Genomic DNA, 11,357 nt, shown 5'->3' with positions numbered 1-11,357 from the left:
AACCATGAACATATAAACGACTGGACAATATCTTTTATTGCCTCTTTGAAGCGAGCTTCGTTGCCGCCTGTATTTCGAGATTGGTATGAAAAATCCGACAATATTCCGTCATAACTTTATTTCTTTGAATTATTTAGGTAAAAAGATTGATAGAGCTTGAACATTACTCCTAATGTACAAAAAAATTATTTTCGAACTTTTTTGCAAGTTTGTAATATATTTTATCAAAATTTTAACTCTGAAATGCAGAATTTCAACTGCGTGTATACTTTTGAATCCCTTTTGTCACTCCAATAATTTTTTTATCTCTTGAAAAAAATAGCTTGCCAAAGTTGAGAGCCTGTGTAATAAGAATATCGAAATTAGAATGTGACACTCTCTAAAATTATTAGACACTTTTAAGTCAGAGTTTTGACAAGCTGACGATGATTTTGCCTCTGTTATCTTTGATATAATATAGATAAAAGAATTGAGAAGAGTAGAACAACAGAGACTTTTGTCGAAGTTTTGACGTTGTTAACAAGGTATTCCCTAGCCTAGATATCCAGCCCGTAAACTTTTTTTGATTTTGATGTTTCTTATGTTACGGTCTGGTTTACCTAGATCGTCTGCATTCTCATCTGAGGATGATTATGCGGATATTCTGATTGGTTGGTCCAAGCGAATCAGAGATCTGAATGGTGGCGCGCGTATAAGAAATTATGCGAGCCGACTTGAAGTGTTCGCCTAAATATTTAGGTGGACCGCGCGGGCGATCAACAAGGCGCATACGCTGCTTTGCAAATCTCCCTGACTTTTCTTCTTCGAAGCAAATAACAATAGAATATCTAATTCCTCCCTTGGTGTTGACCCGCATCCAAATAAAAATAAAAATGGTAGGGAGAATGTGAAGATCAAAACATGGGAATTTTTCTGTTCTGGTTTTTTCTTTTCAATTACTGCTTAGATATTCTTGTTTTAATCTTCTTAATGACTTGGTTGCATCGTGTAAAAGAACTAAGGTATATCTTTCTTTTGGCTTCAATCTTCTTTTCTGTGTCATTTTGAGTGCTTTTTGGGTTGGATATTTTTGAAAAAATTTCTCAAAATTACTTTGCATTTCTGTCTAACGATTTCACCACACTGTCTATATTTATGGTCAAGGATGCCATTCTAAATTGATTTATCACTGCTGGGTACCATCTAATTAGCATGTCATTATGTGCATATATTTATTTGCAGCCATGGGGTTCATGCAGGAAAATCTGTCAACAGGGGTCACCTGATTTCTAGGTGAACCAAGCTCTATATTTTAGAACTTTGTGGCTGGGTAAAACTTATTTTTTCTAAAATTTTGAGCTTGGATATCCAGGCTAGGTATTCCCAAGTGGTATATCATAAAAATCTATTGTTTCATTTTATGCTTTTAACGAGGCGGCAACGAAGCTAGCTGTGTTATATTCAAAAAGACAAAGGAGATGGATGTCCAGTCGTTTATATGTTCATGATGTAACTTACAAATTCGCAAAAATGCCAGTTTTACACCAGGGGGAGGGGGGTACTTAGGCAAAATGAGTGCCGGGTATGTGCGAGCCAAAAGGGTCCCTTTTTCCCACACTCGAAAGTCTCTCAAAGGGGTACAAAGACCATTCAAATAAAAATTGAGTCACTGCAAGGGTCCAAAAATCACGAAATTCAAAATTTCCTCTCTTCCTCTCTCAAAGGGTCGTGATTTTCCAAAATTTGGACAACATTGAGTGAAAATCGACTCAAATTTTGAGAAAAGTCTCTCTAACCAAAAAAACGCCAATTTTCTCTCCAAGGGTCTCGATTTTTGGCCCGGACATACCCGTCACACCTGGCAAACCTAATACCGACCCCCGGGTTTTACAATTAAGGCACTTTAGCCAAGGGTCGATTTTCGATTTTTGGCCCGGACATACCCGTCACACCTGGCAAACCTAATACCGACCCCCGGGTTTTACAATTAAGGCATTTTAGCTATACAAAAAGAATAAAAGTATTTTCACATACAGGTCGACGAACCTTGGCAAATATCGATTATTGTCATCATATAGTAGGGGGAAATTTGTAAAATCGCTCGATTTTTTTAGTCAAAGCACTTGTTATGCATTTTTGGAAAGCTAAGAGGTAGGGGAATCAAAATAACTTGGGTGCCAGTTTTTTTTCGGACACTTTGGTGTGATTTTAGAACGAATATGACGGTCTCAGGCAAAAATTATAGGGTAAAAAATTAATGAAAATTTTAGCTTGAGAAAATAGACCTGCTCTCAAAAAATTAAGATTAGAGCTATATTGCGAGTATAGGTGAGTTCAGTACCTAACTCGAGATATTGAGCTTCAAAAAGCGCAAAAACTGAACAAAACAGCTGTTTCTGGCTGGAAACACTATTTTTAAGGGTTAATATCTCGAGTTAGGTACAGAAATCACCTTTACTTGCAATATATCTCTAATCTTAATTTTTTGAGAGCTTTCCAAAAATATACAACAGGTCTCCGTTTTCTCAAATTGAAATTTTCATTAATTTTTGACCCTATGATTTTTGCCTGAGACCGTCATATTCGTCCAAAAATCACACCAAAGTGTCCGAAAAAAATTGGCACTCATATTATTTTGATTCCCCTACCCCTTAGCTTTCCAAAAATGTATTAAAAAGTTCTTTGACTAAAAAAATCGAGCAACCTCAAAAGAACGAAATAGTTTCCCCCTTCTACTATTACCTTATCGGGGAAAACTTCGTCGGGGAAAAGTGACGAAATTTTGGCCAAGATACGAATATTTTTCCCCGATAAGGTATCAGAAATAAAATCGAATTACAGTAGAGAGACTCACTAACCTCCATTCTCAACAACCACTGACGCAGATGAAAACACCACACACAAAACAAAAAACAAAAGCTTTAATCCCATTTCTTCATGTACCAAAAGAAATATATCAAAGAGTTTCCAAAAACTAAAAAATTTACCGAAATAAAAAAGAATCGATGAAAACATGAGATGCTTTGAAATGTTGCTCAGAATTTTTAATGTCAGTTTTTCCTTTCATTTAACAACATTTGTTAAAGAAGATTCCGGGGGTTAAATATGTCGATTTCCTAAGGCTGTAAACCCCCGGAAAATTAAAATTTTCAACAGCCAACTGGCACATATCAAAGAATCAACCCTCAAAATAAATCGATAGGAAATTGTACTTAGTTCAGTACTTGAACGTTAAAAAGATGTTAAAAAGATGTACCAAGTAAATACTTGATTAAAAATCTCTTCTTATAGCAGTTGCTATAGTGCTATAGTGACCATGTAAATTGTAGTTAAGAATAATCTAAGACACTTTGTAAATAGTGTGCAGGATTTTATTTTCAGTTTATTCTGCGGTCAGAACGTAGGCACGACACTTATCTATTGAATCCTTGTTTTAAGTACTTCGCGGTATTTAAAACAGTGTCACCAAGAAATTAAAGTATAGAAACAATCTTAATTTAGTGAAGAATTTCGTTTTCTAATTAAACTCCGGTTAAGGAGTTTCTTAAAATCAGTGTTTTTCATTTGTAATTGTGCGTAAATCCGATCAATCGCGATAGTCGGGTTCAATTTCCCGATCTTTCCGGTTTGATTTCCCGATTTGGTTTGTATTCGCGCTCGCACTTATTAGAATATACTCTTTTTAATTGTATGTTAGATTTATTAAGGCTGACCACGATAAAGATGTTTGCATAATAGTTCGCTATTCAAAAATGACAATTACCGGAGTTTGCAGCCATCATTACGGCTGTTTTATTAAAGATTCAAATTAGCAATATTTTTGGATTTAATACCGGTTTAATCGCAGTTTAACTTTTATTTGATAAGCACTACGTCATTCTAATGGCTGGGTGGCCACCCTCCGCCAACTGAGCCTACTTTGCCCATAACCATGTGACGATCACAACTTCTTGTCCAGTCGACGTAGACTAGAGTCTACTTCTGGCTGAACTTTACTTTTTGCTGATTTTTGATGACGCTGAGTTCAGTGAAGTAGACTAGGAGCGTTTGGCGAGGTCGCCATTTTGAAAAAGAATGTTTAAAATCCAAATAACAAATAAACTAATTTGAGTTGAAAGATTTAATCAAAAATGAGAAACAAACATCAATAACAGATTTGCAATCCCTTTTATTCTCAAACAAGAGCCACAAAGATGTGGTTAAATATTTCCTCCAATAGCTCAGACAAGATTGTAGTCGCAGCGAACCCCACAGATTACTAAAGGAGAATTTTGGCGAAAGAAAATTTGCGGATTGGGCGTTCCGCCAAAAGCCGCCAAATTAAGTTCCGCCCAAATTTATTTTTTTCCCATCCCATATTGTGCAATTTAAGATTAAACAATTTTTTTGTGGTCGATAAAGCCTTAAAACATTTTTTGCCGTATTGATCGCGTCCAAAATAGCCTAACCGCCAAATTAAATTCCTCTGAAAAAACTTTTTCGCCATCCGCCAATTAAATTCCCCAAAATTTCCCTTTAAGTATCCTAAACCAACTTAGTAAACTTTTATTAACTTTATATATTAAGCAATCCGATGCAAAAAAATATAACCATATCCTGCTAAAAATGTCGTTATTTCTAGACATGTTCACAGATATATAGTCTAACTTGGAAAAATTGCATGCAAATGAGCCTTTTAACAAAAAATGTATTTATTAACTAATGTTGGTTTTTACCTTCATAAGGAAATAAAATTAGATTTACAAGTTGATATTATTCCTAGAATCAGTGAAGAAAGTGCCAAATTCTGAGACTGTTACTAAGGACTAATATGGAAATATGGAATATGAATTGGGGAGATATCGAATATGTTGTACACATTAGTTTCATCTGAAAAACTTCCTTGTCATCAATATTTTAAAGCACCATATTATACCATTCACAAATAAAAAGTTAAAAATGGACTCCTCTTACAGATTAGATTTCCAGTGCACAACATCTGTTACATTAGTATTCATGTGTAATATACCAAATTGTCAACTTGAATTGTCACATTAGTTACAGTATTGCTAAGTTACAACACTTTCCAGCAAACTTTTTTTGAAATTTGTGTCTTGATAAACTAAAACTCCATGACTTTGTATCATTGACTTAAATCACATCTTGGAACCAAGAGTCCTTGTTCAATATGCAAGAATGTTAATCTTGTTGCATATTCTCATTATGTGCAACATATCATTACTCATGCCAGCAAGTTACATTGTATTGTCAGCTTTAGAGGTCGTCAAACTTTGTTGAATTGATCTGCACTGAATGTGAAAGAAAGAAAAATTCAAAATTTCATAATGGGAAAATCTGTTTACAGTATCAATGCCAAATGTGTGGTCATTCACTGAAAATCTCCAAAAAAAAGACTTTAAAAAAGTGAGACTCGCTTATGGTTGAGCTATGTTTGCCATACATACTGAGCCATTAAAGAGTTTTACGGGACGTAAAAATACACTAACTGTTCCAGGGGGAACGTACAATAAGGTAAGGGGAACGTACCATAGACCTTTTTTCAAAGAGGCCACCCTGTTGAATAATTATGTAGTCCAGCAGAAAAACAATGTTAAAACCAGTAATTATGCATGGCTCTTCATTGTTGTTTTATGGCTGAGACATAATTATTCAACCAGGACGTCCTCTTTGAAAAAAGGTCTATAAGGTACAAGCGGAAGTACAATAAGGTACAATGGGACATACGATAAGGTACGAGGAACGTACAATACGGATTACACGGGAACTACAAAAGGTACTGGGGAACGTACCAATAGGGCATGGGGTACGTACAATAATGATACGGGAACAATGCACTGGAACGTACAATAAGATACACTGGAACGTACAATAAGATACACGCAGGGAGCGTACAAAAAGGTACCCAGCCAGGAACACACAAAAAGGAGCAATGGAGAGCGTACAAAAGGCACCCTGAAAGCATTCAAAAAGGACCATGGGTAGTGTACAAAAAGGAAAACGTACCAAAGGATCCCAGAGAGCGCACAAAAGATACAAGGGAGGGGAGCATACAAAAAGGTAAACAGGGAGTTAAAAGCATCTATTATGATCTAGTTTCCTTTTTAGCATCTGGCATCAAGGCTAAAAATGGGGCACTGAGAAAAGTGCAAGCTCTTCCAAGTTTTGACCATCTAGACAATATATACATGATGGAAATCAGAAAGAAATTTATGCTCACCTTCTTCTCAAGTCAAGATAGGAATGGATTGGATTTCCATGTGTGTCAGCTTCTTTCTCCGCCCTTCTTCTTCTCCTTATGGGGAAAACAACAAATACAGCACACACGAGAGGCAGTCCTCTGAGCTTTACACACAATCATTTGTTTTATGAAAAGCTGGTAAAAACCTCTGCAAAGGATACTATTTTTTTCCCCGCTAAATCTTCGCGACGATTTTTAGTCACGTGACTGAAGAGCCTAGTCATAATGTGCAGCACGAATAAAGAAAACATTAACATCGAAAATGGAAGAAACGGAAAAAGGCCGTTTTAATAAATATTCCCCTATAGTAGGGAAATATTTAATAAAAACATTGCTTCATACTGTTTTTATCTTTCAAAAAACAACTAAAATCTGACGCCTAAGAGCAAAAGCATATTACCATATACTACCGGGCCATTTAATCGCGCCATCCAGTCTATCAAAAAGCTTTAAGTGGACCCCGCTGTAACTGAAAGCTGAGGTTTTCTTTCTGTTTTGTTTTTAGGAAGACTGTCTTTGTCACCAACAAAATAAATCAGATCTTTAAACCCAAATTAGGTCAACTTGCTAAACATACATGCTTGTTATTTTATAAGAGTTAAAGAAATTTGGACTGAGGTTCGGCTCTTCTTATTATATCGTGATTTTCAGGCTTACTTTATTTATCAAAGCGTTTCGACCACGGCGCAGATAAATAATGACCGACGGGTATAATATGGTGGCTAAGCGTGTGTTTTTCACGGACAATGAAATTCGCTGTTAAGGTACGCTTTTTGATAAGTGCACTGCAATAAGGGTCCAAATTTCCAAATTTCAATAAAATTTAAACAGAAATCAGATTTAATAAATTAAATAACAGCGATTTGAAGTATACTCTCTTTTTCTATACAAGCATAACGTTTATAAGCATACTTTGGCTCGGTAAAAAGAGCTTTCTTTGACCAAATACGTTCGCCTACTCCACCAAATTACAAAGAAAACTTTCATTCTTTGAGCCAAATCAATGTGCCGACTTAAAAGTTCGAAATTTTAATGAGCCCAAAGAAAATTAACAAATCGAAGTCCAAGCATATAAATAAGCATACATTTAGGCTGAAAATAAGATTTTGATAAGCATATTGAGCCTTGATCGTATTTTCCTGTGCTGTATGCTTATAATAAAAAAAGCACAAAAAAAATCCAAGAAAACTAAATTAGCTACTAACGTTAATTTAAAGGAATGAAAAACCCTCAACATTTAGTGCACTGTGGTATTTGAAAAAAATGCACTATAAGGATATTCTTTAAACTTTACTGCAAATATTTCACCGCAAATAACAGCGATCTATAAATCGACCGATCAATTCAGACACCCCTGTCTCACAGCCACGGTGGAACTTTTTTCCTCAGTGGGGATAAAAATTTCCATTGAAATCCCAATGGGGTTAGAAATTCTATTGTTCAAAGGTTAAAAAATCCGGTGGGGATGGTTTTGGAGTGCAATTTCTAAATATGAAATATAAGTCAATTTCCCAGTGGGGCTAAAATTCCAGTTTATTTTCCTACCATGGACGAAATTTTTCGATGAGGCTGGGTTCCCAGAGGGTCTGTGACACAGGGGTGTCTACATAAATCTGAGTCGAAGGATTTTTCTCAATCTGTTCTCAATTTTGGCAAATCAACGAATCTTACGGATGTTTTTTAAGAAAAATTTTATAAGAACTGAGGCTGAACTGAGTTTTCGCCAAATTTAAGAATAGATTGAGAACAATCCTTAGGGATGTAAGAACAAATGGGATGTAAGGAAAACAAATTTTACCTTGTGTCAAGTATTTACCAAATGAATTCTTCTTTCTCTTCTTCGTTTTCGATTTCGAAATTCGGTTGGGTGGATTTTTCGTTGAATTGCTTTTTCTGCCCTTCTTCCATAGAATTGTTAATGTTTGCTTCGGAGTCTTTCTGGTTGGTGGCAGGCCTGGTACGGAACCATTGCATAAGAGTTTCATTGACTTCTTGATAAGAGTGGTCAAATTACACCTTCTGCCTTTGATCGGCAATATTGGTTTGGGAGACTTCTTCATTGGTAAAACATCTGGTAGAGATCTATTACAGAAAACGTTCTTCCATTTCTGGATAAGATTGGTCGAATTACACTTCCTGCTTTTCCATTGATCGCAATACTGGTTTGGGAGACTTTTTCATTGGAAAACATCTGGTAGAGATCTATTACAGAAAACGTTCTTCCATTCTGGATAGATTGTCGAATTACACTTCCTGCTTTTCCATTTGATTGCCAATAATGGTTTGGGAGACTTTTTCATTGGTAAAACATCTGGTAGAGATCTATTACAGAAAACGTTCTTCCATTTCTGGATAAGATTGGTCGAATTACACTTCCTGCTTTTCCATTTGATTGCCAATAATGGTTTGGGAGACTTTTTCATTGGTAAAAAATATGGTAGAGATCCATTACAGAAAAAGTTCTTCCATTTCTGGATAAGATTGGTCGAATTACACTTTCTGCCTTTCCATTTGATTGTCGAAAATCGCTTGTGGAACTTTTTGATTGGAGAAAAATCTAGATGAGAATTGTTACAGAAAACGTTCTTCCATTTCTGGATAAGATTGGTCGAATTACACTTCCTGCTTTTCCATTTGATTGCCAATATTGGTTTGGGAGACTTTTTCATTGGTAAAACATCTGGTAGAGATCTATTACAGAAAACGTTCTTCCATTTCTGGATAAGATTGGTCGAATTACACTTCCTGCTTTTCCATTTGATTGCCAATAATGGTTTGGGAGACTTTTTCATTGGTAAAAAATATGGTAGAGATCCATTACAGAAAACGTTCTTCCATTTCTGGATAAGATTGGTCGAATTACACTTTCTGCCTTTGATCACCAATAATGGTTTGGGAGACTTTTTCATTGGTAAAAAATATGGTAGAGATCCATTACAGAAAACGTTCTTCCATTTCTTGATAAGATTGGTCGAATTACACTTTCTGCCTTTCCATTTGATTGTCGAAAATCGCTTGTGGAACTTTTTGATTGGAGAAAAATCTAGATGAGAATTGTTACAGAAGACGTTCTTCCATTTCTTGGTTACAGTAGTGAAGTTGCATTTCTTTCCTTTCCATTTGACTTTCAAGTTTCGTTTGAGAGACTTTAAAGTTGGCGAAACTTCTGGTGATGATTTGTTACAGAAAGAGGTCCCCGATGCTTCGAGGAGATTAGTTACGTAACATTTTTTGGCTTTCCACTGAATTGTCGATAATCTTTTAGGAGGATTTTCGGTTGGAGTAATATCTGGCTGTGAATCATTACAAGAAAACTTCCTTATCTTCTTGAACTTGAAGAATTTTCTTCTTTTACCTGGTAATTTCTTTGAAATGCGTTTCAATCCAGTTTTGACCACACATAAGACTGATTTCACTGCTTTCTTTCGTGCAATCTTTTGTCTTGATAAGAGCGCAACCCTGTTTAGTGGAACTTTTTTAGTGACATTTTTCCCAGTCCGAGAAGTCTTTCGACGCTGTGACGAACCGGCTCCTGCAGATACAAAGGTGAATAGTTGGAGTAAACAAATCCAAGTTATCAAACATAGAATAAGCTTTTTTGGATCCATCCTCGATTAGGATTTAGTGTCCAATAATTAATCCAACATTGAAAGGGAAAACTATCTAAAACATGTGTTTTTACATACTTTTACGTACTGTAGATTGTTTCTTAGCACGGGGGTAAGAAATTTTTGAACATTAAAAACAGGCTGCAATTTTTATGATAAGCGTGAATTAAGATTGCATCATTTCCTTAAACGAGAACACCCAGAAATCCTGAATTCTTCCTATGTGTGACGTCGCATAACACAAAAAAGTGGTTAAAAATTCGTAAAAGCTATTCATATCTGAGATCCATGGTTTCAAAAAATCGCGAAAACTATCTTCCTTGTTGTACTTTTGATATTCATGGCACATGGAAAACCATAAACGAGAACACCGAGAAATGCTGAATTCTTTTCGTGTGTGACGTCACATGACAGAAAAGTGGTTAAGCTATTCAGATCTAAAATCCAGAAAGTTTCATATGTATATGGTATGGGAAAGTGGTCAAAAATTATTTTTCCATGTTGTACTTTTGATATTAGTGAAGTTAAAAGTAAATCGATAAGATCACGACGACGAACGAAAATTTGACAGGCTAGTGAGTTTCAACCAATGAAATTTCGTATTTTCACTAGCCTATTACATTCTTCGTCCGTCGTCGTGATTATCCTAGTATGCTTAACCTCACTATTCATGGCGCATGGCAAACCATACTTTCCCTGATTCATAATACAAATCGTTGGGAAATAAAACGTCCGGCATCAATTATTGATTTTTCATGGTTTTTTGTTGCATGACTGCTTAAATTTCCTATCTAAATAAAAGAGAGATAAAATCATTAGAAAAAAATAAAAAAAGTAAAAATAAAATAAAATCAGGAACAATTCCTTGTACTTACTGGGCTTGATGCCAAAAGCAAGTGAGTGTCTTTCGGGAAGGTACTGGTCGCCAAAGGTGGGCAAACAGACGAGCCACCAGATAATTCAAAGGCCGACGATTTCGCTTGCCCATACATTACGAACTTGCCATCAAAGTGAACCAAAGAGTGATATGTAGCTGACCAGGCTTTTTTTCTATTTCTCTCCTGTAATTTGAACTTTGTATAATTTCTAAACGGAAATTTGCAAATAATTTAAAAAACACAAAAAAAATTTTTTTAAGTTACACGACCAAATCTGGAGATAAAGACAGTAGAGCAGTGGACTTGACTTCACGAGTTAGCGGTCTCAAATGAATTTTCGAGATTTCTTTTTTCGATAAAGTCAAAAACTTGCGGAAACGCAAAATTAAATGTCGCGAAAATCAATCAAATTGCTAATTGCTGCATAGGTGATTACGGGAGAAGCGCTTACAGCGACCGTAGAACAGTAGTAGAGCATCCGGGGTGCGCAAGGTTGTGTGTTCAATCCCCAGCCGGGTCATACCAAAGATTTCCAATATGGTACTTGATGCCTCTCTGCTTGATGCTCAGCAATTAAGAGAAGGATCAAGGGTATGTGGAGCAATCCAGAGAAAAAGAGTGGCACCCACCCCTACCTTCGGGTAGATAGCTATC

The sequence above is a fragment of the Clytia hemisphaerica genome, unplaced genomic scaffold, assembly GCF_902728285.1.
Source record: "Clytia hemisphaerica strain Z4C2 unplaced genomic scaffold, Clytia hemisphaerica genome assembly, whole genome shotgun sequence".
Classification (NCBI taxonomy): domain Eukaryota; kingdom Metazoa; phylum Cnidaria; class Hydrozoa; order Leptothecata; family Clytiidae; genus Clytia; species Clytia hemisphaerica.
Note: the sequence above shows the minus strand (reverse complement) of the source record.